The sequence below is a fragment of the Leuresthes tenuis genome, unplaced genomic scaffold (assembly GCF_036924035.1).
Source record: "Leuresthes tenuis unplaced genomic scaffold, fLeuTen1.0.hap1 SCAF_3, whole genome shotgun sequence".
Lineage (NCBI taxonomy): Eukaryota > Metazoa > Chordata > Actinopteri > Atheriniformes > Atherinopsidae > Leuresthes > Leuresthes tenuis.
In genome coordinates, this window is record NW_027325357.1 from 41103816 (window position 1) to 41131378 (window position 27563).

General features: G+C 44.2%; 10 non-coding genes across 10 annotated transcripts; 6 read left to right on the plus strand and 4 right to left on the minus strand.

The window, feature by feature from the left end:
• The first annotated feature begins 2991 nt into the window (after window positions 1–2991).
• Window positions 2992–3074, plus strand: trnal-cag (transfer RNA leucine (anticodon CAG)). Its single transcript has one exon. It is a non-coding gene; the product is annotated as a tRNA-Leu (tRNA).
• A 3528-nt stretch (window positions 3075–6602) lies between these two features.
• Window positions 6603–6685, plus strand: trnal-aag (transfer RNA leucine (anticodon AAG)). Its single transcript has one exon. It is a non-coding gene; the product is annotated as a tRNA-Leu (tRNA).
• An 819-nt stretch (window positions 6686–7504) lies between these two features.
• trnad-guc (transfer RNA aspartic acid (anticodon GUC)) lies at window positions 7505–7576 on the minus strand. Its single transcript has one exon. It is a non-coding gene; the product is annotated as a tRNA-Asp (tRNA).
• Window positions 7577–10705: 3129 nt separating this feature from the next.
• On the minus strand, window positions 10706–10777 carry trnad-guc (transfer RNA aspartic acid (anticodon GUC)). The gene has a single exon. It is a non-coding gene; the product is annotated as a tRNA-Asp (tRNA).
• Window positions 10778–12363: 1586 nt separating this feature from the next.
• On the plus strand, window positions 12364–12446 carry trnal-cag (transfer RNA leucine (anticodon CAG)). The gene has a single exon. It is a non-coding gene; the product is annotated as a tRNA-Leu (tRNA).
• Window positions 12447–14916: 2470 nt separating this feature from the next.
• trnal-cag (transfer RNA leucine (anticodon CAG)) lies at window positions 14917–14999 on the plus strand. The gene has a single exon. It is a non-coding gene; the product is annotated as a tRNA-Leu (tRNA).
• Window positions 15000–17466: 2467 nt separating this feature from the next.
• trnal-cag (transfer RNA leucine (anticodon CAG)) lies at window positions 17467–17549 on the plus strand. Its single transcript has one exon. It is a non-coding gene; the product is annotated as a tRNA-Leu (tRNA).
• Window positions 17550–18369: 820 nt separating this feature from the next.
• On the minus strand, window positions 18370–18441 carry trnad-guc (transfer RNA aspartic acid (anticodon GUC)). The gene has a single exon. It is a non-coding gene; the product is annotated as a tRNA-Asp (tRNA).
• Window positions 18442–22163: 3722 nt separating this feature from the next.
• Window positions 22164–22246, plus strand: trnal-aag (transfer RNA leucine (anticodon AAG)). Its single transcript has one exon. It is a non-coding gene; the product is annotated as a tRNA-Leu (tRNA).
• An 819-nt stretch (window positions 22247–23065) lies between these two features.
• trnad-guc (transfer RNA aspartic acid (anticodon GUC)) lies at window positions 23066–23137 on the minus strand. Its single transcript has one exon. It is a non-coding gene; the product is annotated as a tRNA-Asp (tRNA).
• Between the last annotated feature and the right edge of the window lie 4426 nt (window positions 23138–27563).

Here is a 27563-nt window from a genome sequence, read left to right on the forward strand (position 1 = left end):
CCGCAGTTTCCCTTGGAGGCGGGGTTCAAATTCCACTTCTGACATTGCAAACTTCTCTACCAGAATTATTTTTACTGGCAAGGCAACCCAAGTTCACTCCTTGCTTGGCTATGCTACGTTGTATTGCTAAACTGGCACTGTATCGTCTAGTTTAAAGATTATTGCGGCCATTTTACATCTGAAGAGTTCTTGCTTCCAAATGCTTTTTGATAAAGGGATGGCTCAGGTAATCCTGAAACATCCCATGTTGCCCAAGCTGCTATAGGCTTAGACTGCTGTGGGACATCATCTGTCACACCTTTCCTCACTTTGCTCTCCTTTTCCCCCTTTTTAATTTCTTAAATGATTTTATGTACACGTGACATTATTGTGGTTATTAAACAACTTAAACAACAGCCAAGACACATGAAAAGCACGTAGACCCACATATTCACTCAAATGATCCCTGGGCCCGCCGACACTCCTCCCCCCCTCGAGGCGTGGGTTCAAATCCCACTTCTGACAAAGCAACCTTCTCCAAGAGAATGGTTTTCACTGGCAAGGCAACCCAACTTCACTCCTTGCTTGGCTATGCTATGTTGTATTGCTATTCTGGCACTGTGTCGTCCAGTTTAAAGATTGTTGCAGCCGTTTTACATCTCAAGAGTTCTTGCTTCCAAATGCTATGCCTACTATTTGTTTGCCTCAGGAGTCCTCTTAAACAACAGCCAATACACTTGAACAGCACGTAGACCCACATAGTCACTCGAAAATCCCTGGGCCCGCCGACACTCCTCCCCCCCTTGAGGCGTGGGTTCAAATCCCACTTCTGACAAAGCAACCTTCTCCAAGAGAATGATTTTCAATGGCAAGGCAACCAAACTTCACTCCTTGCTTGGCTATGCTATGTTGTATTGCTATTCTGGCACTGTGTCGTCCAGTTTAAAGATTGTTGCAGCCGTTTTACATCTGAAGAGTTCTTGCTTCCAAATGCTTTTTGATAAAGCTTATAGTTAGGGATGGCTCAGGTAATCCTGAAACATCCCATGTTGCCCAAGCTGCTATAGGCTTAGACTGCTGTGGGACATCATCTGTCACACCTTTCCTCACTTTGCTCTCCTTTTCCCCCTTTTTAATTTCTTAAATGATTTTATGTACACGTGACATTATTGTGGTTATTAAACAACTTAAACAACAGCCAAGACACATGAACAGCACGTAGACCCACATATTCACTCGAATGATCCCTGGGCCCGCCAACACTCCTCCCTCCCCTGGAGGCGTGGGTTCAAATCCCACTTCTGACAAAGCAACCTTCTCCAAGAGAATGGTTTTCACTGGCAAGGCAACCCAACTTCACTCCTTGCTTGGCTATGCTACGTTGTATTGCTAAACTGGCACTGTATCGTCTAGTTTAAAGATTATTGCGGCCATTTTACATCTGAAGAGTTCTTGCTTCCAAATGCTTTTTGATAAAGCTTATAGTTAGGGATGGCTCAGGTAATCCTGAAACATCCCATGTTGCCCAAGCTGCTATAGGCTTAGACTGCTGGGGGACCTCATCTGTCACACCTTTCCTCACTTTGCTCTCTTTTTCCCCCTGTTTAATTTTTCAAATGATTTTATGTACACGTGACATTATTGTGGTTATTAAACAACTTAAACAACAGCCAAGACACATGAACAGCACGTAGACCCACATAGTCACTCAAATGATCCCTGGGCCCGCCGACACTCCTCCCCCCCTCGAGGCGTGGGTTCAAATCCCACTTCTGACAAAGCAACCTTCTCCAAGAGAATGGTTTTCACTGGCAAGGCAACCCAACTTCACTCCTTGCTTGGCTATGCTATGTTGTATTGCTATTCTGGCACTGTGTCGTCCAGTTTAAAGATTGTTGCAGCCGTTTTACATCTGAAGAGTTCTTGCTTCCAAATGCTATGCCTACTATTTGTTTGCCTCAGGAGTCCTCTTAAACAACAGCCAATACACTTGAACAACACGTAGACCCACATAGTCACTCGAAAATCCCTGGGCCCGCCGACACTCCTCCCCCCCCTTGAGGCGTGGGTTCAAATCCCACTTCTGACAAAGCAACCTTCTCCAAGAGAATGATTTTCAATGGCAAGGCAACCAAACTTCACTCCTTGCTTGGCTATGCTATGTTGTATTGCTATTCTGGCACTGTGTCGTCCAGTTTAAAGATTGTTGCAGCCGTTTTACATCTGAAGAGTTCTTGCTTCCAAATGCTTTTTGATAAAGCTTATAGTTAGGGATGGCTCAGGTAATCCTGAAACATCCCATGTTGCCCAAGCTGCTATAGGCTTAGACTGCTGTGGGACATCATCTGTCACACCTTTCCTCACTTTGCTCTCCTTTTCCCCCTTTTTAATTTCTTAAATGATTTTATGTACACGTGACATTATTGTGGTTATTAAACAACTTAAACAACAGCCAAGACACATGAACAGCACGTAGACCCACATATTCACTCGAATGATCCCTGGGCCCGCCAACACTCCTCCCTCCCCTGGAGGCGTGGGTTCAAATCCCACTTCTGACAAAGCAACCTTCTCCAAGAGAATGGTTTTCACTGGCAAGGCAACCCAACTTCACTCCTTGCTTGGCTATGCTACGTTGTATTGCTAAACTGGCACTGTATCGTCTAGTTTAAAGATTATTGCGGCCATTTTACATCTGAAGAGTTCTTGCTTCCAAATGCTTTTTGATAAAGCTTATAGTTAGGGATGGCTCAGGTAATCCTGAAACATCCCATGTTGCCCAAGCTGCTATAGGCTTAGACTGCTGGGGGACCTCATCTGTCACACCTTTCCTCACTTTGCTCTCTTTTTCCCCCTGTTTAATTTTTCAAATGATTTTATGTACACGTGACATTATTGTGGTTATTAAACAACTTAAACAACAGCCAAGACACATGAACACCACGTAGACCCACATATTCACTCGAATGGTCCCTGGGCCCGCCGACAATAAGTGCAAGTCTTTTTTTTGTGGTCAGGATGGCCGAGCGGTCTAAGGCGCTGCGTTCAGGTCGCAGTCTCCCCTGGAGGCGTGGGTTCAAATCCCACTTCTGACAAAGCAACCTTCTCCAAGAGAATGGTTTTCACTGGCAAAGGCAACCCAACTTCACTCCTTGCTTGGCTAGCGCTATATCATCTAGTTTACAGCAACATTCTTTGTGCCGTCATGTTACTCTGAAGTCTTATGACCGCTCTGAATCGCAGGGAAGGGGCTTTGTGCATGAGAATCCTTTGTCCACAACTCAAGTTATTGTTACATATTAACATTTTGGCATGTACTAAACACCACCGTAAAACCTCCTGTTTTTCAGTCATTTTTGTGGAAAAATCGTCTGAAAACAAAACACTGGTCGTGACAAAAGACCTCGACAGATCGTCCCTGGTATGCAAAGTCATTGTTGGCTTTGGACAAGACAAGAATGAAACCACAGGATTTCTGTTGTTGGACAAAGTACTTGGAAGTGAGCTTTATGGAAGAGTGGTATGAAGGAGAGGTTAGGGGGAAGTCCTTGTTGGCTTTGGACAAGACAAGAATGAAACAACAGGTCTTCTGTTGTTGGACAAGGTACTTGGAAGTGAGATTTATGGAAGAGTCTTATGAAGGAGAGGTTAGGGGGAAGATAGAGGTCCCTGCAGGCCAGGCTTCTCGTGGTGGCAATACATGTGGTGCCAAGTGAAATGCCTTCCAAAGTGCTTTGATAAAAGCAAACAAGTGTAAGATAGTTGAATATGAGATGACAGCATGTATTGAAGGCTGGTGTAAGAGCTGCTGGTCTTGAGTGATTTGTAAGGGAGGTGACTGTTTGCAAGAGGGAAGTTGGCTGATGGTGGGTGAATTAGATTATACTTGGTGGGAGGCATGTGATAAAAGTCCTAGCTCTCCCCCGTCGGGGAATCGAACCCCAATCTTCCGCGTGACAGGCGGAGATACTGACCATTATACTAACGAGGAATTTCGATGGGACAGATACAGTCGTCATTTGAAAAGACTACCGTAGCCAATGAGCGAAATAAGAGTTTTGTGTCCCATTTTAGGTGCCTTTTAAAGGAATGTTTTGAATCACGCAAAGCAATTGAGAAGAAACTAGGCATGATCTGCAGCATGCAAGTGGTGAAAAGGGCTCAACAAGAATCTCATTGTACAGGAATGTGTTTCTAACATGCACTGTATATATGACAATAAACGCTTGAATCTTGAATCTTGGTGGCAACACCCAGAAATTCTGCCTTGTGGTAGATGTAGGACACTCCGCATCATCAAAACAATAAAAAGTAGAATGTTTGCTCCAGAAGAAGCTAGACTTTTTTTTTTCCCTTTGCAGTGTTGATAAGTTGTAAATAGATTCTACTTTGGACCCTTATGCAGATTTTTCAAACCCCCGGTACCGTATCATAGGACAACAGGACAGGGCTTTTGACCGAAGCAAACTGGATTCATATCAGGCTATTTGAAGGGGGGCTATTCACATTTAGGCCTAAGATGGGTGAGAATATCAAAACAGTATTCTAAGTACCACATCAGACTATAATGGTGATAACACACCTATTGAAATTTCAACTTCTGCAGTCTCAGCTATTATGTAAGTAATGGGTGAGAATGCTCAGGAATTTGGAGGTGAGATGGGCATCATCATGCCTATTGAAATTTCAACTTCTGGAGGCTGATCAGCTATTATGTAAGTAATGGGTGAGAATGCTTAGGAATTTGGAGGTGAGATGGGCATCATCATGCCTCTTGAAATTTCAAATTCTAGAGGCTCATCAGCTATTATGTAAGCAGAGGTGAGAATGCTGATCATTGATAACAGTGCTACTCTTCCTGCTCTTGTTTTCTTCTCCATTTTCCTCGTTGTGGAGTCGTTAGCGGTAACCTTCCCGTAGCAGCGACACCTCTGTGACTGAAAAGACTGCAACGACTGGCGCATCGACTCCAGCCACAATATATGGTCGGAACGACAGCGTGAAGTCATCAACAACGCTCGCTCAAGCCATCACGGCAACGACGCTTGGCCTTTAAAGTGCTGAGTTAAGACCGCAGTTTCCCTTGGAAGCGGGGTTCAAATTCCACTTCTGACATTGCAAACTTCTCTACCAGAATTATTTTTACTGGCAAGGCAACCCAAGTTCACTCCTTGCTTGGCTATGCTACGTTGTATTGCTGCTGGATTCATATCAGGCTATTTGAAGGGGGGCTATTCACATTTAGGCCTAAGATGGGTGAGAATATCAAAACAGTATTCTAAGTATTACATCAGACTATAATGGTGATAAGACACCTATTGAAATTTCAACTTCTGCAGTCTCAGCTATTTTGTAAGTAATAGGTGAGAATGCTCAGGAATTTGGAGGTGAGATGGGCATCATCATGCCTATTGAAATTTCAACTTCTGGAGGCTGATCAGCTATTATATAAGTAGAGGTGAGAATGCTTAGGAATTTGGAGGTGAGATGGGCATCATCATGCCTCTTGAAATTCCAAATTCTTTAGGCTCATCAGCTATTATGTAAGCAGAGGTGAGAATGCTGATCATTGATGACAGTGCTACTCTTCCTGCTCTTGACGGGGGCATTGTTTTCTTCTCCATTTTACTCGTTGTGGAGTTATTAGCGGTAACCTTCCCGTAGCAGCGACACCTCTGTGACTGAAAAGACTGAAACGACTGTCGCATTGACTCCAGCCACAATATATGGTCGGGACGACCGCGTGAAGTCATCAACAACGCTCGCTCGAGCCATCACGGCAACGGCGCTTGGCCTTTAAAGTGCTGCGTTAAGACCGCAGTTTCCCTTGGAGGCGGGGTTCAAATTCCACTTCTGACAATGCAAACTTCTCCAACAGAATGATTTTCACTGGCAAGGCAACCCAAGTTCACTCCTTGCTTGGCTATGCTACGTTGTATTGCTAAACTGGCACTGTATCGTCCAGTTTAAAGATTATTGCGGCCGTTTTACATCTGAAGAGTTCTTGCTTCCAAATGCTTTTTGATAAAGCTTATAGTTAGGGATGGCTCAGGTAATCCTGAAACATCCCATGTTGCCCAAGCTGCTATAGGCTTAGACTGCTGGGGGACCTCATCTGTCACACCTTTCCTCACTTTGCTCTCTTTTTCCCCCTGTTTAATTTCTTAAATGATTTTATGTACACGTGACATTATTGTGGTTATTAAACAACTTAAACAACAGCCAAGACACATGAACAGCACGTAGACCCACATATTCACTCGAATGATCCCTGGGCCCGCCAACACTCCTCCCTCCCCTGGAGGCGTGGGTTCAAATCCCACTTCTGACAAAGCAACCTTCTCCAAGAGAATGGTTTTCACTGGCAAGGCAACCCAACTTCACTCCTTGCTTGGCTATGCTATGTTGTATTGCTATTCTGGCACTGTGTCGTCCAGTTTAAAGATTGTTGCAGCCGTTTTACATCTGAAGAGTTCTTGCTTCCAAATGCTATGCCTACTATTTGTTTGCCTCAGGAGTCCTCTTAAACAACAGCCAATACACTTGAACACCATTCAGATCCACATATTCACTCGAATGATCCCTGGGCCCACCGACACTATTGTGCAAGAATTCCTTTCATGGTCAGGATGGCCGAGCGGTCTAAGGCGCTGCGTTAAGGTCGCAGTCTCCCCTGGAGGCGTGGGTTCAACTCCCACTTCTGACATTTCACACTTCTCCAAGAGAATGGTTTTCACTGGCAAGGCAAACCACATTTACTCCATGCTTGGCTAGCGCTATATCATCTAGTTTACAGCAACATTCTTTGTGCCGTCATGTTACTCTGAAGTCTTATGACCGCTCTGAATCGCAGGGAAGGGGCTTTGTGCATGAGAATCCTTTGTCCACAACTCAAGTTATTGTTACATATTAACATTTTGGCATGTACTCAACACCACCGTAAAACCTCCTGTTTTTCAGTCATTTTTGTGGAAAAATCGTCTGAAAACAAAACACTGGTCGTGACAAAAGACCTCGACAGATCGTCCCTGGTATGCAAAGTCATTGTTGGCTTTGGACAAGACAAGAATGAAACCACAGGATTTCTGTTGTTGGACAAAGTACTTGGAAGTGAGCTTTATGGAAGAGTGGTATGAAGGAGAGGTTAGGGGGAAGTCCTTGTTGGCTTTGGACAAGACAAGAATGAAACAACCGGTTTTCTGTTGTTGGACAAGGTACTTGGAAGTGAGCTTTATGGAAGAGTGGTATGAAGGAGAGGTTAGGGGGAAGATAGTCCCTGCAGGCCAGGCTTCTCGTGGTGGCAATACATTTGGTGCCAAGTGAAATGCCTTCCAAAGTGCTTTGATAAAAGCAAACAAGTGTAAGATAGTTGAATATGAGATGACAGCATGTATTGAAGGCTGGTGTAAGAGCTGCTGGTCTTGAGTGATTTGTAAGGGAGGTGACTGTTTGCAAGAGGGAACTTGGCTGATGGTGGGTGAATTAGATTATACTTGGTGGGAGGCATGTGATAAAAGTCCTAGCTCTCCCCGTCGGGGAATCGAACCCCGATCTTCCGCGTGACAGGCGGAGATACTGACCATTATACTAACGAGGAATTTCGATGGGACAGATACAGTCGTCATTTGAAAAGACTACCGTAGCCAATGAGCGAAATAAGAGTTTTGTGTCCCATTTGAGGTGCCTTTTAAAGGAATGTTTTGAATCACGCAAAGCAATTGAGAAGAAACTAGGCATGATCTGCAGCATGCAAGTGGTGAAAAGGGCTCAACAAGAATCTCATTGTACAGGAATGTGTTTCTAACATGCACTGTATATATGACAATAAACGCTTGAATCTTGAATCTTGGTGGCAACACCCAGAAATTCTGCCTTGTGGTAGATGTAGGACACTCCGCATCATCAAAACAATAAAAAGTAGAATGTTTGCTCCAGAAGAAGCTAGACTTTTTTTTTTTCCCTTTGCAGTGTTGATAAGTTGTAAATAGATTCTACTTTGGACCCTTATGCAGATTTTTCAAACCCCTGGTACCGTATCATAGGACAACAGGACAGGGCTTTTGACCGAAGCAAACTGGATTCATATCAGGCTATTTGAAGGGGGGCTATTCACATTTAGGCCTAAGATGGGTGAGAATATCAAAACAGTATTCTAAGTACCACATCAGACTATAATGGTGATAACACACCTATTGAAATTTCAACTTCTGCAGTCTCAGCTATTATGTAAGTAATGGGTGAGAATGCTTAGGAATTTGGAGGTGAGATGGGCATCATCATGCCTCTTGAAATTTCAAATTCTGGAGGCTCATCAGCTATTATGTAAGCAGAGGTGAGAATGCTGATCATTGATAACAGTGCTACTCTTCCTGCTCTTGTTTTCTTCTCCATTTTCCTCGTTGTGGAGTCGTTAGCGGTAACCTTCCCGTAGCAGCGACACCTCTGTGACTGAAAAGACTGCAACGACTGGCGCATCGACTCCAGCCACAATATATGGTCGGAACGACAGCCTGAAGTCATCAACAACGCTCGCTCGAGCCATCACGGCAACGACGCTTGGCCTTTAAAGTGCTGCGTTAAGACCGCAGTTTCCCTTGGAGGCGGGGTTCAAATTCCACTTCTGACATTGCAAACTTCTCTACCAGAATTATTTTTACTGGCAAGGCAACCCAAGTTCACTCCTTGCTTTGCTATGCTACGTTGTATTGCTGCTGGATTCATATCAGGCTATTTGAAGGGGGGCTATTCACATTTAGGCCTAAGATGGGTGAGAATATCAAAACAGTATTCTAAGTACCACATCAGACTATAATGGTGATAAGACACCTATTGAAATTTCAACTTCTGCAGTCTCAGCTATTATGTAAGTAATAGGTGAGAATGCTCAGGAATTTGGAGGTGAGATGGGCATCATCATGCCTATTGAAATTTCAACTTCTGGAGGCTGATCAGCTATTATATAAGTAGAGGTGAGAATGCTTAGGAATTTGGAGGTGAGATGGGCATCATCATGCCTCTTGAAATTCCAAATTCTTTAGGCTCATCAGCTATTATGTAAGCAGAGGTGAGAATGCTGATCATTGATGACAGTGCTACTCTTCCTGCTCTTGACGGGGGCATTGTTTTCTTCTACATTTTACTCGTTGTGGAGTTATTAGCGGTAACCTTCCCGTAGCAGCGACACCTCTGTGACTGAAAAGACTGCAACGACTGTCGCATTGACTCCAGCCACAATATATGGTCGGAACGACAGCGTGAAGTCATCAACAACGCTCGCTCGAGCCATCACGGCAACGACGCTTGGCCTTTAAAGTGCTGCGTTAAGACCGCAATTTCCCTTGGAGGCGGGGTTCAAATTCCACTTCTGACATTGCAAACTTCTCTACCAGAATTATTTTTACTGGCAAGGCAACCCAAGTTCACTCCTTGCTTGGCAATGCTACGTTGTATTGCTAAACTGGCACTGTATCGTCTAGTTTAAAGATTATTGCGGCCATTTTACATCTGAAGAGTTCTTGCTTCCAAATGCTTTTTGATAAAGCTTATAGTTAGGGATGGCTCAGGTAATCCTGAAACATCCCATGTTGCCCAAGCTGCTATAGGCTTAGACTGCTGGGGGACCTCATCTGTCACACCTTTCCTCACTTTGCTCTCTTTTTCCCCCTGTTTAATTTTTCAAATGATTTTATGTACACGTGACATTATTGTGGTTATTAAACAACTTAAACAACAGCCAAGACACATGAACACCACGTAGACCCACATATTCACTCGAATGATCCCTGGGCCCGCCGACAATAAGTGCAAGTCTTTTTCTTGCGGTCAGGATGGCCGAGCGGTCTAAGGAGCTGCGTTCAGGTCGCAGTCTCCCCTGGAGGTGTGGGTTCAAATCCCACTTCTGACATTTCACACTTCTCCTGGAGAATGGTTTTCACTGGCAAGGCAAACCACGTTTACTCCATGCGTGGCTAGCGCTATATCATCTAGTTTACAGCAACATTCTTTGTGCCGTCATGTTACTCTGAAGTCTTAGGACCGCTCTGAATCGCAGGGAAGGGGCTTGGTGCATGAGAATCCTTTGTCCACAACTCAAGTTATTGTTACATATTAACATTTTGGCATGTACTCAACACCACCGTAAAACCTCCTGTTTTTCTGTCATTTTTGTGGAAAAATCGTCTGAAAACAAAACACTGGTCGTGACAAAAGACCTCGACAGATCGTCCCTGGTATGCAAAGTCCTTGTTGGCTTTGGACAAGACAAGAATGAAACCACAGGATTTCTGTTGTTGGACAAAGTACTTGGAAGTGAGCTTTATGGAAGAGTGGTATGAAGGAGAGGTTAGGGGGATGTCCTTGTTGGCTTTGGACAAGACAAGAATGAAACAACAGGTCTTCTGTTGTTGGACAAGGTACTTGGAAGTGAGATTTATGGAAGAGTCTTATGAAGGAGAGGTTAGGGGGAAGATAGAGGTCCCTGCAGGCCAGGCTTCTCGTGGTGGCAATACATGTGGTGCCAAGTGAAATGCCTTCCAAAGTGCTTTGATAAAAGCAAACAAGTGTAAGATAGTTGAATATGAGATGACAGCATGTATTGAAGGCTGGTGTAAGAGCTGCTGGTCTTGAGTGATTTGTAAGGGAGGTGACTGTTTGCAAGAGGGAAGCTGGCTGATGGTGGGTGAATTAGATTATACCTGGTGGGAGGCATGTGATAAAAGTCCTAGCTCTCCCCGTCGGGGAATCGAACCCCGATCTTCCGCGTGACAGGCGGAGATACTGACCATTATACTAACGAGGAATTTCGATGTGACAGATACAGTCGTCATTTGAAAAGACTACCGTAGCCAAAGAGCGAAATAAGAGTTTTGTGTCCCATTTGAGGTGCCTTTTAAAGGAATGTTTTGAATCACGCAAAGCAATTGAGAAGAAACTAGGCATGATCTGCAGCATGCAAGTGGTGAAAAGGGCTCAACAAGAATCTCATTGTACAGGAATGTGTTTCTAACATGCACTGTATATATGACAATAAACGCTTGAATCTTGAATCTTGGTGGCAACACCCAGAAATTCTGCCTTGTGGTAGATGTAGGACACTCCGCATCATCAAAACAATAAAAAGTAGAATGTTTGCTCCAGAAGAAGCTAGACTTTTTTTTTCCCTTTGCATTGTTGATAAGTTGTAAATAGATTCTACTTTGGACCCTTATGCAGATTTTTCAAACCCCCGGTACCGTATCATAGGACAACAGGACAGGGCTTTTGACCGAAGCAAACTGGATTCATATCAGGCTATTTGAAGGGGGGCTATTCACATTTAGGCCTAAGATGGGTGAGAATATCAAAACAGTATTCTAAGTACCACATCAGACTATAATGGTGATAACACACCTATTGAAATTTCAACTTCTGCAGTCTCAGCTATTATGTAAGTAATGGGTGAGAATGCTCAGCAATTTGGAGGTGAGATGGGCATCATCATGCCTATTGAAATTTCAACTTCTGGAGGCTGATCAGCTATTATGTAAGTAATGGGTGAGAATGCTTAGGAATTTGGAGGTGAGATGGGCATCATCATGCCTCTTGAAATTTCAAATTCTGGAGGCTCATCAGCTATTATGTAAGCAGAGGTGAGAATGCTGATCATTGATGACAGTGCTACTCTTCCTGCTCTTGACGGGGGCATTGTTTTCTTCTCCATTTTACTCGTTGTGGAGTTATTAGCGGTAACCTTCCCGTAGCAGCGACACCTCTGTGACTGAAAAGACTGCAACGACTGGCGCATCGACTCCAGCCACAATATATGGTCGGAACGACAGCGTGAAGTCATCAACAACGCTCGCTCGAGCCATCACGGCAACGACGCTTGGCCTTTAAAGTGCTGCGTTAAGACCGCAATTTCCCTTGGAGGCGGGGTTCAAATTCCACTTCTGACATTGCAAACTTCTCTACCAGAATTATTTTTACTGGCAAGGCAACCCAAGTTCACTCCTTGCTTGGCTATGCTACGTTGTATTGCTAAACTGGCACTGTATCGTCTAGTTTAAAGATTATTGCGGCCATTTTACATCTGAAGAGTTCTTGCTTCCAAATGCTTTTTGATAAAGCTTATAGTTAGGGATGGCTCAGGTAATCCTGAAACATCCCATGTTGCCCAAGCTGCTATAGGCTTAGACTGCTGGGGGACCTCATCTGTCACACCTTTCCTCACTTTGCTCTCTTTTTCCCCCTGTTTAATTTTTCAAATGATTTTATGTACACGTGACATTATTGTGGTTATTAAACAACTTAAACAACAGCCAAGACACATGAACACCACGTAGACCCACATATTCACTCCAATGATCCCTGGGCCCGCCGACAATAAGTGCAAGTCTTTTTTTTGCGGTCAGGATGGCCGAGCGGTCTAAGGCGCTGCGTTCAGGTCGCAGTCTCCCCTGGAGGCGTGGGTTCAAATCCCACTTCTGACAAAGCAACCTTCTCCAAGAGAATGGTTTTCACTGGCAAAGGCAACCCAACTTCACTCCTTGCTTGGCTAGCGCTATATCATCTAGTTTACAGCAACATTCTTTGTGCCGTCATGTTACTCTGAAGTCTTATGACCGCTCTGAATCGCAGGGAAGGGGCTTTGTGCATGAGAATCCTTTGTCCACAACTCAAGTTATTGTTACATATTAACATTTTGGCATGTACTAAACACCACCGTAAAACCTCCTGTTTTTCAGTCATTTTTGTGGAAAAATCGTCTGAAAACAAAACACTGGTCGTGACAAAAGACCTCGACAGATCGTCCCTGGTATGCAAAGTCATTGTTGGCTTTGGACAAGACAAGAATGAAACCACAGGATTTCTGTTGTTGGACAAAGTACTTGGAAGTGAGCTTTATGGAAGAGTGGTATGAAGGAGAGGTTAGGGGGAAGTCCTTGTTGGCTTTGGACAAGACAAGAATGAAACAACAGGTCTTCTGTTGTTGGACAAGGTACTTGGAAGTGAGATTTATGGAAGAGTCTTATGAAGGAGAGGTTAGGGGGAAGATAGAGGTCCCTGCAGGCCAGGCTTCTCGTGGTGGCAATACATTTGGTGCCAAGTGAAATGCCTTCCAAAGTGCTTTGATAAAAGCAAACAAGTGTAAGATAGTTGAATATGAGATGACAGCATGTATTGAAGGCTGGTGTAAGAGCTGCTGGTCTTGAGTGATTTGTAAGGGAGGTGACTGTTTGCAAGAGGGAAGTTGGCTGATGGTGGGTGAATTAGATTATACTTGGTGGGAGGCATGTGATAAAAGTCCTAGCTCTCCCCGTCGGGGAATCGAACCCCGATCTTCCGCGTGACAGGCGGAGATACTGATTATTATACTAACGAGGAATTTCGATGTGACAGATACAGTCGTCATTTGAAAAGACTACCGTAGCCAATGAGCGAAATAAGAGTTTTGTGTCCCATTTGAGGTGCCTTTTAAAGGAATGTTTTGAATCACGCAAAGCAATTGAGAAGAAACTAGGCATGATCTGCAGCATGCAAGTGGTGAAAAGGGCTCAACAAGAATCTCATTGTACAGGAATGTGTTTCTAACATGCACTGTATATATGACAATAAACGCTTGAATCTTGAATCTTGGTGGCAACACCCTGAAATTCTGCCTTGTGGTAGATGTAGGACACTCCGCATCATCAAAACAATAAAAAGTAGAATGTTTGCTCCAGAAGAAGCTAGACTTTTTTTTTTCCCTTTGCAGTGTTGATAAGTTGTAAATAGATTCTACTTTGGACCCTTATGCAGATTTTTCAAACCCCCGGTACCGTATCATAGGACAACAGGACAGGGCTTTTGACCGAAGCAAACTGGATTCATATCAGGCTATTTGAAGGGGGGCTATTCACATTTAGGCCTAAGATGGGTGAGAATATCAAAACAGTATTCTAAGTACCACATCAGACTATAATGGTGATAACACACCTATTGAAATTTCAACTTCTGCAGTCTCAGCTATTATGTAAGTAATGGGTGAGAATGCTCAGCAATTTGGAGGTGAGATGGGCATCATCATGCCTATTGAAATTTCAACTTCTGGAGGCTGATCAGCTATTATGTAAGTAATGGGTGAGAATGCTTAGGAATTTGGAGGTGAGATGGGCATCATCATGCCTCTTGAAATTTCAAATTCTGGAGGCTCATCAGCTATTATGTAAGCAGAGGTGAGAATGCTGATCATTGATAACAGTGCTACTCTTCCTGCTCTTGTTTTCTTCTCCATTTTCCTCGTTGTGGAGTCGTTAGCGGTAACCTTCCCGTAGCAGCGACACCTCTGTGACTGAAAAGACTGCAACGACTGGCGCATCGACTCCAGCCACAATATATGGTTGGAACGACAGCGTGAAGTCATCAACAACGCTCGCTCGAGCCATCACGGCAACGACGCTTGGCCTTTAAAGTGCTGCGTTAAGACCGCAGTTTCCCTTGGAGGCGGGGTTCAAATTCCACTTCTGACATTGCAAACTTCTCCAACAGAATGATTTTTACTGGCAAGGCAACCCAAGTTCACTCCTTGCTTGACTATGCTACGTTGTATTGCTAAACTGGCACTGTATCGTCTAGTTTAAAGATTATTGCGGCCATTTTACATCTGAAGAGTTCTTGCTTCCAAATGCTTTTTGATAAAGCTTATAGTTAGGGATGGCTCAGGTAATCCTGAAACATCTCATGTTGCCCAAGCTGCTATAGGCTTAGACTGCTGTGGGACATCATCTGTCACACCTTTCCTCACTTTGCTCTCTTTTTCCCCCTGTTTAATTTTTCAAATGATTTTATGTACACGTGACATTATTGTGGTTATTAAACAACTTAAACAACAGCCAAGACCCATGAACACCACGTAGACCCACATATTCACTCCAATGATCCCTGGGCCCGCCGACAATAAGTGCAAGTCTTTTTTTTGCAGTCAGGATGGCCGAGCGGTCTAAGGCGCTGCGTTCAGGTCGCAGTCTCCCCTGGAGGCGTGGGTTCAAATCCCACTTCTGACAAAGCAACCTTCTCCAAGAGAATGGTTTTCACTGGCAAAGGCAACCCAACTTCACTCCTTGCTTGGCTAGCGCTATATCATCTAGTTTACAGCAACATTCTTTGTGCCGTCATGTTACTCTGATGTCTTAGGACCGCTCTGAATCGCAGGGAAGGGGCTTTGTGCATGAGAATCCTTTGTCCACAACTCAAGTTATTGTTACATATTAACATTTTGGCATGTACTCAACACCACCGTAAAACCTCCTGTTTTTCAGTCATTTTTGTGGAAAAATCGTCTGAAAACAAAACAATGGTCGTGACAAAAGACCTCGACAGATCGTCCCTGGTATGCAAAGTCCTTGTTGGCTTTGGACAAAACAAGAATGAAACCACAGGATTTCTGTTGTTGGACAAAGTACTTGGAAGTGAGCTTTATGGAAGAGTGGTATGAAGGAGAGGTTAGGGGGATGTCCTTGTTGGCTTTGGACAAGACAAGAATGAAACAACAGGTCTTCTGTTGTTGGACAAGGTACTTGGAAGTGAGCTTTATGGAAGAGTGGTATGAAGGAGAGGTTAGGGGGAAGATAGTCCCTGCAGGCCAGGCTTCTCGTGGTGGCAATACATTTGGTGCCAAGTGAAATGCCTTCCAAAGTGCTTTGATAAAAGCAAACAAGTGTAAGATAGTTGAATATGAGATGACAGCATGTATTGAAGGCTGGTGTAAGAGCTGCTGGTCTTGAGTGATTTGTAAGGGAGGTGACTGTTTGCAAGAGGGAACTTGGCTGATGGTGGGTGAATTAGATTATACTTGGTGGGAGGCATGTGATAAAAGTCCTAGCTCTCCCCGTCGGGGAATCGAACCCCGATGTTCCGCGTGACAGGCGGAGATACTGACCATTATACTAACGAGGAATTTCGATGGGACAGATACAGTCGTCATTTGAAAAGACTACCGTAGCCAATGAGCGAAATAAGAGTTTTGTGTCCCATTTTAGGTGCCTTTTAAAGGAATGTTTTGAATCACGCAAAGCAATTGAGAAGAAACTAGGCATGATCTGCAGCATGCAAGTGGTGAAAAGGGCTCAACAAGAATCTCATTGTACAGGAATGTGTTTCTAACATGCACTGTATATATGACAATAAACGCTTGAATCTTGAATCTTGGTGGCAACACCCAGAAATTCTGCCTTGTGGTAGATGTAGGACACTCCGCATCATCAAAACAATAAAAAGTAGAATGTTTGCTCCAGAAGAAGCTAGACTTTTTTTTTTCCCTTTGCAGTGTTGATAAGTTGTAAATAGATTCTACTTTGGACCCTTATGCAGATTTTTCAAACCCCCGGTACCGTATCATAGGACAACAGGACAGGGCTTTTGACCGAAGCAAACTGGATTCATATCAGGCTATTTGAAGGGGGGCTATTCACATTTAGGCCTAAGATGGGTGAGAATATCAAAACAGTATTCTAAGTACCACATCAGACTATAATGGTGATAACACACCTATTGAAATTTCAACTTCTGCAGTCTCAGCTATTATGTAAGTAATGGGTGAGAATGCTCAGGAATTTGGAGGTGAGATGGGCATCATCATGCCTATTGAAATTTCAACTTCTGGAGGCTGATCAGCTATTATGTAAGTAATGGGTGAGAATGCTTAGGAATTTGGAGGTGAGATGGGCATCATCATGCCTCTTGAAATTTCAAATTCTGGAGGCTCATCAGCTATTATGTAAGCAGAGGTGAGAATGCTGATCATTGATGACAGTGCTACTCTTCCTGCTCTTGTTTTCTTCTCCATTTTCCTCGTTGTGGAGTCGTTAGCGGTAACCTTCCCGTAGCAGCGACACCTCTGTGACTGAAAAGACTGCAACGACTGGCGCATCGACTCCAGCCACAATATATGGTTGGAACGACAGCGTGAAGTCATCAACAACGCTCGCTCGAGCCATCACGGCAACGACGCTTGGCCTTTAAAGTGCTGCGTTAAGACCGCAGTTTCCCTTGGAGGCGGGGTTCAAATTCCACTTCTGACATTGCAAACTTCTCCAACAGAATGATTTTTACTGGCAAGGCAACCCAAGTTCACTCCTTGCTTGACTATGCTACGTTGTATTGCTAAACTGGCACTGTATCGTCTAGTTTAAAGATTATTGCGGCCATTTTACATCTGAAGAGTTCTTGCTTCCAAATGCTTTTTGATAAAGCTTATAGTTAGGGATGGCTCAGGTAATCCTGAAACATCTCATGTTGCCCAAGCTGCTATAGGCTTAGACTGCTGTGGGACATCATCTGTCACACCTTTCCTCACTTTGCTCTCTTTTTCCCCCTGTTTAATTTTTCAAATGATTTTATGTACACGTGACATTATTGTGGTTATTAAACAACTTAAACAACAGCCAAGACCCATGAACACCACGTAGACCCACATATTCACTCCAATGATCCCTGGGCCCGCCGACAATAAGTGCAAGTCTTTTTTTTGCAGTCAGGATGGCCGAGCGGTCTAAGGCGCTGCGTTCAGGTCGCAGTCTCCCCTGGAGGCGTGGGTTCAAATCCCACTTCTGACAAAGCAACCTTCTCCAAGAGAATGGTTTTCACTGGCAAAGGCAACCCAACTTCACTCCTTGCTTGGCTAGCGCTATATCATCTAGTTTACAGCAACATTCTTTGTGCCGTCATGTTACTCTGATGTCTTAGGACCGCTCTGAATCGCAGGGAAGGGGCTTTGTGCATGAGAATCCTTTGTCCACAACTCAAGTTATTGTTACATATTAACATTTTGGCATGTACTCAACACCACCGTAAAACCTCCTGTTTTTCAGTCATTTTTGTGGAAAAATCGTCTGAAAACAAAACAATGGTCGTGACAAAAGACCTCGACAGATCGTCCCTGGTATGCAAAGTCCTTGTTGGCTTTGGACAAAACAAGAATGAAACCACAGGATTTCTGTTGTTGGACAAAGTACTTGGAAGTGAGCTTTATGGAAGAGTGGTATGAAGGAGAGGTTAGGGGGATGTCCTTGTTGGCTTTGGACAAGACAAGAATGAAACAACAGGTCTTCTGTTGTTGGACAAGGTACTTGGAAGTGAGCTTTATGGAAGAGTGGTATGAAGGAGAGGTTAGGGGGAAGATAGTCCCTGCAGGCCAGGCTTCTCGTGGTGGCAATACATGTGGTGCCAAGTGAAATGCCTTCCAAAGTGCTTTGATAAAAGCAAACAAGTGTAAGATAGTTGAATATGAGATGACAGCATGTATTGAAGGCTGGTGTAAGAGCTGCTGGTCTTGAGTGATTTGTAAGGGAGGTGACTGTTTGCAAGAGGGAACTTGGCTGATGGTGGGTGAATTAGATTATACTTGGTGGGAGGCATGTGATAAAAGTCCTAGCTCTCCCCGTCGGGGAATCGAACCCCGATCTTCCGCGTGACAGGCGGAGATACTGACCATTATACTAACGAGGAATTTCGATGTGACAGATACAGTCGTCATTTGAAAAGACTACCGTAGCCAATGAGCGAAATAAGAGTTTTGTGTCCCATTTGATGTGCCTTTTAAAGGAATGTTTTGAATCACGCAAAGCAATTGAGAAGAAACTAGGCATGATCTGCAGCATAAAAAGTAGAATGTTTGCTCCAGAAGAAGCTAGACTTTTTTTTTCCCTTTGCAGTGTTGATAAGTTGTAAATAGATTCTACTTTGGACCCTTATGCAGATTTTTCAAACCCCCGGTACCGTATCATAGGACAACAGGACAGGGCTTTTGACCGAAGCAAACTGGATTCATATCAGGCTATTTGAAGGGGGGCTATTCACATTTAGGCCTAAGATGGGTGAGAATATCAAAACAGTATTCTAAGTACCACATCAGACTATAATGGTGATAACACACCTATTGAAATTTCAACTTCTGCAGTCTCAGCTATTATGTAAGTAATGGGTGAGAATGCTCAGCAATTTGGAGGTGAGATGGGCATCATCATGCCTATTGAAATTTCAACTTCTGGAGGCTGATCAGCTATTATGTAAGTAATGGAGGAGAATGCTTAGGAATTTGGAGGTGAGATGGGCATCATCATGCCTCTTGAAATTTCAAATTCTGGAGGCTCATCAGCTATTATGTAAGCAGAGGTGAGAATGCTGATCATTGATAACAGTGCTACTCTTCCTGCTCTTGTTTTCTTCTCCATTTTCCTCGTTGTGGAGTCGTTAGCGGTAACCTTCCCGTAGCAGCGACACCTCTGTGACTGAAAAGACTGCAACGACTGGCGCATCGACTCCAGCCACAATATATGGTCGGAACGACAGCCTGAAGTCATCAACAACGCTCGCTCGAGCCATCACGGCAACGACGCTTGGCCTTTAAAGTGCTGCGTTAAGACCGCAGTTTCCCTTGGAGGCGGGGTTCAAATTCCACTTCTGACATTGCAAACTTCTCTACCAGAATTATTTTTACTGGCAAGGCAACCCAAGTTCACTCCTTGCTTGGCTATGCTACGTTGTATTGCTGCTGGATTCATATCAGGCTATTTGAAGGGGGGCTATTCACATTTAGGCCTAAGATGGGTGAGAATATCAAAACAGTATTCTAAGTATTACATCAGACTATAATGGTGATAAGACACCTATTGAAATTTCAACTTCTGCAGTCTCAGCTATTATGTAAGTAATAGGTGAGAATGCTCAGGAATTTGGAGGTGAGATGTGCATCATCATGCCTATTGAAATTTCAACTTCTGGAGGCTGATCAGCTATTATATAAGTAGAGGTGAGAATGCTTAGGAATTTGGAGGTGAGATGGGCATCATCATGCCTCTTGAAATTCCAAATTCTTTAGGCTCATCAGCTATTATGTAAGCAGAGGTGAGAATGCTGATCATTGATGACAGTGCTACTCTTCCTGCTCTTGACGGGGGCATTGTTTTCTTCTCCATTTTACTCGTTTTGGAGTTATTAGCGGTAACCTTCCCGTAGCAGCGACACCTCTGTGACTGAAAAGACTGCAACGACTGTCGCATTGACTCCAGCCACAATATATGGTCGGGACGACCGCGTGAAGTCATCAACAACGCTCGCTCGAGCCATCACGGCAACGGCGCTTGGCCTTTAAAGTGCTGCGTTAAGACCGCAGTTTCCCTTGGAGGCGGGGTTCAAATTCCACTTCTGACAATGCAAACTTCTCCAACAGAATGATTTTCACTGGCAAGGCAACCCAAGTTCACTCCTTGCTTGGCTATGCTACGTTGTATTGCTAAACTGGCACTGTATCGTCCAGTTTAAAGATTATTGCGGCCGTTTTACATCTGAAGAGTTCTTGCTTCCAAATGCTTTTTGATAAAGCTTATAGTTAGGGATGGCTCAGGTAATCCTGAAACATCCCATGTTGCCCAAGCTGCTATAGGCTTAGACTGCTGGGGGACCTCATCTGTCACACCTTTCCTCACTTTGCTCTCTTTTTCCCCCTGTTTAATTTCTCAAATGATTTTATGTACACGTGACATTATTGGGGTTATTAAACAACTTAAACAACAGCCAAGACACATGAACAGCACGTAGACCCACATAGTCACTCGAATGATCCCTGGGCCCGCCGACACTCCTCCCCCCCTCGAGGCGTGGGTTCAAATCCCACTTCTGACAAAGCAACCTTCTCCAAGAGAATGGTTTTCACTGGCAAGGCAACCCAACTTCACTCCTTGCTTGGCTATGCTATGTTGTATTGCTATTCTGGCACTGTGTCGTCCAGTTTAAAGATTGTTGCAGCCGTTTTACATCTGAAGAGTTCTTGCTTCCAAATGCTATGCCTACTATTTGTTTGCCTCAGGAGTCCTCTTAAACAACAGCCAATACACTTGAACAACACGTAGACCCACATAGTCACTCGAAAATCCCTGGGCCCGCCGACACTCCTCCCCCCCCTTGAGGCGTGGGTTCAAATCCCACTTCTGACAAAGCAACCTTCTCCAAGAGAATGATTTTCAATGGCAAGGCAACCAAACTTCACTCCTTGCTTGGCTATGCTATGTTGTATTGCTATTCTGGCACTGTGTCGTCCAGTTTAAAGATTGTTGCAGCCGTTTTACATCTGAAGAGTTCTTGCTTCCAAATGCTTTTTGATAAAGCTTATAGTTAGGGATGGCTCAGGTAATCCTGAAACATCCCATGTTGCCCAAGCTGCTATAGGCTTAGACTGCTGTGGGACATCATCTGTCACACCTTTCCTCACTTTGCTCTCCTTTTCCCCCTTTTTAATTTCTTAAATGATTTTATGTACACGTGACATTATTGTGGTTATTAAACAACTTAAACAACAGCCAAGACACATGAACAGCACGTAGACCCACATATTCACTCGAATGATCCCTGGGCCCGCCAACACTCCTCCCTCCCCTGGAGGCGTGGGTTCAAATCCCACTTCTGACAAAGCAACCTTCTCCAAGAGAATGGTTTTCACTGGCAAGGCAACCCAACTTCACTCCTTGCTTGGCTATGCTACGTTGTATTGCTAAACTGGCACTGTATCGTCTAGTTTAAAGATTATTGCGGCCATTTTACATCTGAAGAGTTCTTGCTTCCAAATGCTTTTTGATAAAGCTTATAGTTAGGGATGGCTCAGGTAATCCTGAAACATCCCATGTTGCCCAAGCTGCTATAGGCTTAGACTGCTGGGGGACCTCATCTGTCACACCTTTCCTCACTTTGCTCTCTTTTTCCCCCTGTTTAATTTTTCAAATGATTTTATGTACACGTGACATTATTGTGGTTATTAAACAACTTAAACAACAGCCAAGACACATGAACAGCACGTAGACCCACATATTCACTCGAATGATCCCTGGGCCCGCCAACACTCCTCCCTCCCCTGGAGGCGTGGGTTCAAATCCCACTTCTGACAAAGCAACCTTCTCCAAGAGAATGGTTTTCACTGGCAAGGCAACCCATCTTCACTCCTTGCTTGGCTATGCTATGTTGTATTGCTATTCTGGCACTGTGTCGTCCAGTTTAAAGATTGTTGCAGCCGTTTTACATCTGAAGAGTTCTTGCTTCCAAATGCTATGCCTACTATTTGTTTGCCTCAGGAGTCCTCTTAAACAACAGCCAATACACTTGAACACCATGCAGATCCACATATTCACTCGAATGATCCCTGGGCCCGCCGACACTATTGTGCAAGAATTCCTTTCATGGTCAGGATGGCTGAGCGGTCTAAGGCGCTGCGTTAAGGTCGCAGTCTCCCCTGGAGGCGTGGGTTCAAATCCCACTTCTGACATTTCACACTTCTCCTGCAGAATGGTTTTCACTGGCAAGGCAAACCACATTTACTCCATGCTTGGCTAGCGCTATATCATCTAGTTTACAGCAACATTCTTTGTGCCGTCATGTTACTCTGAAGTCTTATGACCGCTCTGAATCGCAGGGAAGGGGCTTTGTGCATGAGAATCCTTTGTCCACAACTCAAGTTATTGTTACATATTAACATTTTGGCATGTACTCAACACCACCGTAAAACCTCCTGTTTTTCAGTCATTTTTGTGGAAAAATCGTCTGAAAACAAAACACTGGTCGTGACAAAAGACCTCGACAGATCGTCCCTGGTATGCAAAGTCATTGTTGGCTTTGGACAAGACAAGAATGAAACCACAGGATTTCTGTTGTTTGACAAAGTACTTGGAAGTGAGCTTTATGGAAGAGTGGTATGAAGGAGAGGTTAGGGGGAAGTCCTTGTTGGCTTTGGACAAGACAAGAATGAAACAACCAGTTTTCTGTTGTTGGACAAGGTACTTGGAAGTGAGCTTTATGGAAGAGTGGTATGAAGGAGAGGTTAGGGGGAAGATAGTCCCTGCAGGCCAGGCTTCTCGTGGTGGCAATACATTTGGTGCCAAGTGAAATGCCTTCCAAAGTGCTTTGATAAAAGCAAACAAGTGTAAGATAGTTGAATATGAGATGACAGCATGTATTGAAGGCTGGTGTAAGAGCTGCTGGTCTTGAGTGATTTGTAAGGGAGGTGACTGTTTGCAAGAGGGAACTTGGCTGATGGTGGGTGAATTAGATTATACTTGGTGGGAGGCATGTGATAAAAGTCCTAGCTCTCCCCGTCGGGGAATCGAACCCCGATCTTCCGCGTGACAGGCGGAGATACTGACCATTATACTAACGAGGAATTTCGATGTGACAGATACAGTCGTCATTTGAAAAGACTACCGTAGCCAATGAGCGAAATAAGAGTTTTGTGTCCCATTTGAGGTGCCTTTTAAAGGAATGTTTTGAATCACGCAAAGCAATTGAGAAGAAACTAGGCATGATCTGCAGCATAAAAAGTAGAATGTTTGCTCCAGAAGAAGCTAGACTTTTTTTTTTCCCTTTGCAGTGTTGATAAGTTGTAAATAGATTCTACTTTGGACCCTTATGCAGATTTTTCAAACCCCCGGTACCGTATCATAGGACAACAGGACAGGGCTTTTGACCGAAGCAAACTGGATTCATATCAGGCTATTTGAAGGGGGGCTATTCACATTTAGGCCTAAGATGGGTGAGAATATCAAAACAGTATTCTAAGTACCACATCAGACTATAATGGTGATAACACACCTATTGAAATTTCAACTTCTGCAGTCTCAGCTATTATGTAAGTAATGGGTGAGAATGCTCAGCAATTTGGAGGTGAGATGGGCATCATCATGCCTATTGAAATTTCAACTTCTGGAGGCTGATCAGCTATTATGTAAGTAATGGGTGAGAATGCTTAGGAATTTGGAGGTGAGATGGGCATCATCATGCCTCTTGAAATTTCAAATTCTGGAGGCTCATCAGCTATTATGTAAGCAGAGGTGAGAATGCTGATCATTGATAACAGTGCTACTCTTCCTGCTCTTGTTTTCTTCTCCATTTTCCTCGTTGTGGAGTCGTTAGCGGTAACCTTCCCGTAGCAGCGACACCTCTGTGACTGAAAAGACTGCAACGACTGGCGCATCGACTCCAGCCACAATATATGGTCGGAACGACAGCCTGAAGTCATCAACAACGCTCGCTCGAGCCATCACGGCAACGACGCTTGGCCTTTAAAGTGCTGCGTTAAGACCGCAGTTTCCCTTGGAGGCGGGGTTCAAATTCCACTTCTGACATTGCAAACTTCTCTACCAGAATTATTTTTACTGGCAAGGCAACCCAAGTTCACTCCTTGCTTGGCTATGCTACGTTGTATTGCTGCTGGATTCATATCAGGCTATTTGAAGGGGGGCTATTCACATTTAGGCCTAAGATGGGTGAGAATATCAAAACAGTATTCTAAGTATTACATCAGACTATAATGGTGATAAGACACCTATTGAAATTTCAACTTCTGCAGTCTCAGCTATTATGTAAGTAATAGGTGAGAATGCTCAGGAATTTGGAGGTGAGATGGGCATCATCATGCCTATTGAAATTTCAACTTCTGGAGGCTGATCAGCTATTATATAAGTAGAGGTGAGAATGCTTAGGAATTTGGAGGTGAGATGGGCATCATCATGCCTCTTGAAATTCCAAATTCTTTAGGCTCATCAGCTATTATGTAAGCAGAGGTGAGAATGCTGATCATTGATGACAGTGCTACTCTTCCTGCTCTTGACGGGGGCATTGTTTTCTTCTCCATTTTACTCGTTGTGGAGTTATTAGCGGTAACCTTCCCGTAGCAGCGACACCTCTGTGACTGAAAAGACTGCAACGACTGTCGCATTGACTCCAGCCACAATATATGGTCGGGACGACCGCGTGAAGTCATCAACAACGCTCGCTCGAGCCATCACGGCAACGGCGCTTGGCCTTTAAAGTGCTGCGTTAAGACCGCAGTTTCCCTTGGAGGCGGGGTTCAAATTCCACTTCTGACAATGCAAACTTCTCCAACAGAATGATTTTCACTGGCAAGGCAACCCAAGTTCACTCCTTGCTTGGCTATGCTACGTTGTATTGCTAAACTGGCACTGTATCGTCCAGTTTAAAGATTATTGCGGCCGTTTTACATCTGAAGAGTTCTTGCTTCCAAATGCTTTTTGATAAAGCTTATAGTTAGGGATGGCTCAGGTAATCCTGAAACATCCCATGTTGCCCAAGCTGCTATAGGCTTAGACTGCTGGGGGACCTCATCTGTCACACCTTTCCTCACTTTGCTCTCTTTTTCCCCCTGTTTAATTTCTCAAATGATTTTATGTACACGTGACATTATTGGGGTTATTAAACAACTTAAACAACAGCCAAGACACATGAACAGCACGTAGACCCACATAGTCACTCGAATGATCCCTGGGCCCCCTGACACTCCTCCCCCCCAAGAGGCGTGGGTTCAAATCCCACTTCTGACAAAGCAACCTTCTCCAAGAGAATGGTTTTCACTGGCAAGGCAACCCAACTTCACTCCTTGCTTGGCTATGCTATGTTGTATTGCTATTCTGGCACTGTGTCGTCCAGTTTAAAGATTGTTGCAGCCGTTTTACATCTGAAGAGTTCTTGCTTCCAAATGCTATGCCTACTATTTGTTTGCCTCAGGAGTCCTCTTAAACAACAGCCAATACACTTGAACAACACGTAGACCCACATAGTCACTCGAAAATCCCTGGGCCCGCCGACACTCCTCCCCCCCCTTGAGGCGTGGGTTCAAATCCCACTTCTGACAAAGCAACCTTCTCCAAGAGAATGATTTTCACTGGCAAGGCAACCAAACTTCACTCCTTGCTTGGCTATGCTATGTTGTATTGCTATTCTGGCACTGTGTCGTCCAGTTTAAAGATTGTTGCAGCCGTTTTACATCTGAAGAGTTCTTGCTTCCAAATGCTTTTTGATAAAGCTTATAGTTAGGGATGGCTCAGGTAATCCTGAAACATCCCATGTTGCCCAAGCTGCTATAGGCTTAGACTGCTGTGGGACATCATCTGTCACACCTTTCCTCACTTTGCTCTCCTTTTCCCCCTTTTTAATTTCTTAAATGATTTTATGTACACGTGACATTATTGTGGTTATTAAACAACTTAAACAACAGCCAAGACACATGAACAGCACGTAGACCCACATATTCACTCGAATGATCCCTGGGCCCGCCAACACTCCTCCCTCCCCTGGAGGCGTGGGTTCAAATCCCACTTCTGACAAAGCAACCTTCTCCAAGAGAATGGTTTTCACTGGCAAGGCAACCCAACTTCACTCCTTGCTTGGCTATGCTACGTTGTATTGCTAAACTGGCACTGTATCGTCTAGTTTAAAGATTATTGCGGCCATTTTACATCTGAAGAGTTCTTGCTTCCAAATGCTTTTTGATAAAGCTTATAGTTAGGGATGGCTCAGGTAATCCTGAAACATCCCATGTTGCCCAAGCTGCTATAGGCTTAGACTGCTGGGGGACCTCATCTGTCACACCTTTCCTCACTTTGCTCTCTTTTTCCCCCTGTTTAATTTTTCAAATGATTTTATGTACACGTGACATTATTGTGGTTATTAAACAACTTAAACAACAGCCAAGACACATGAACAGCACGTAGACCCACATAGTCACTCAAATGATCCCTGGGCCCGCCGACACTCCTCCCCCCCTCGAGGCGTGGGTTCAAATCCCACTTCTGACAAAGCAACCTTCTCCAAGAGAATGGTTTTCACTGGCAAGGCAACCCAACTTCACTCCTTGCTTGGCTATGCTATGTTGTATTGCTATTCTGGCACTGTGTCGTCCAGTTTAAAGATTGTTGCAGCCGTTTTACATCTGAAGAGTTCTTGCTTCCAAATGCTATGCCTACTATTTGTTTGCCTCAGGAGTCCTCTTAAACAACAGCCAATACACTTGAACAACACGTAGACCCACATAGTCACTCGAAAATCCCTGGGCCCGCCGACACTCCTCCCCCCCCTTGAGGCGTGGGTTCAAATCCCACTTCTGACAAAGCAACCTTCTCCAAGAGAATGATTTTCAATGGCAAGGCAACCAAACTTCACTCCTTGCTTGGCTATGCTATGTTGTATTGCTATTCTGGCACTGTGTCGTCCAGTTTAAAGATTGTTGCAGCCGTTTTACATCTGAAGAGTTCTTGCTTCCAAATGCTTTTTGATAAAGCTTATAGTTAGGGATGGCCCAGGTAATCCTGAAACATCCCATGTTGCCCAAGCTGCTATAGGCTTAGACTGCTGTGGGACATCATTTGTCACACCTTTCCTCACTTTGCTCTCTTTTTCCCCCTGTTTAATTTCTTAAATGATTTTATGTACACGTGACATTATTGTGGTTATTAAACAACTTAAACAACAGCCAAGACACATGAACAGCACGTAGACCCACATATTCACTCGAATGATCCCTGGGCCCGCCAACACTCCTCCCTCCCCTGGAGGCGTGGGTTCAAATCCCACTTCTGACAAAGCAACCTTCTCCAAGAGAATGGTTTTCACTGGCAAGGCAACCCAACTTCACTCCTTGCTTGGCTATGCTACGTTGTATTGCTAAACTGGCACTGTATCGTCTAGTTTAAAGATTATTGCGGCCATTTTACATCTGAAGAGTTCTTGCTTCCAAATGCTTTTTGATAAAGCTTATAGTTAGGGATGGCTCAGGTAATCCTGAAACATCCCAT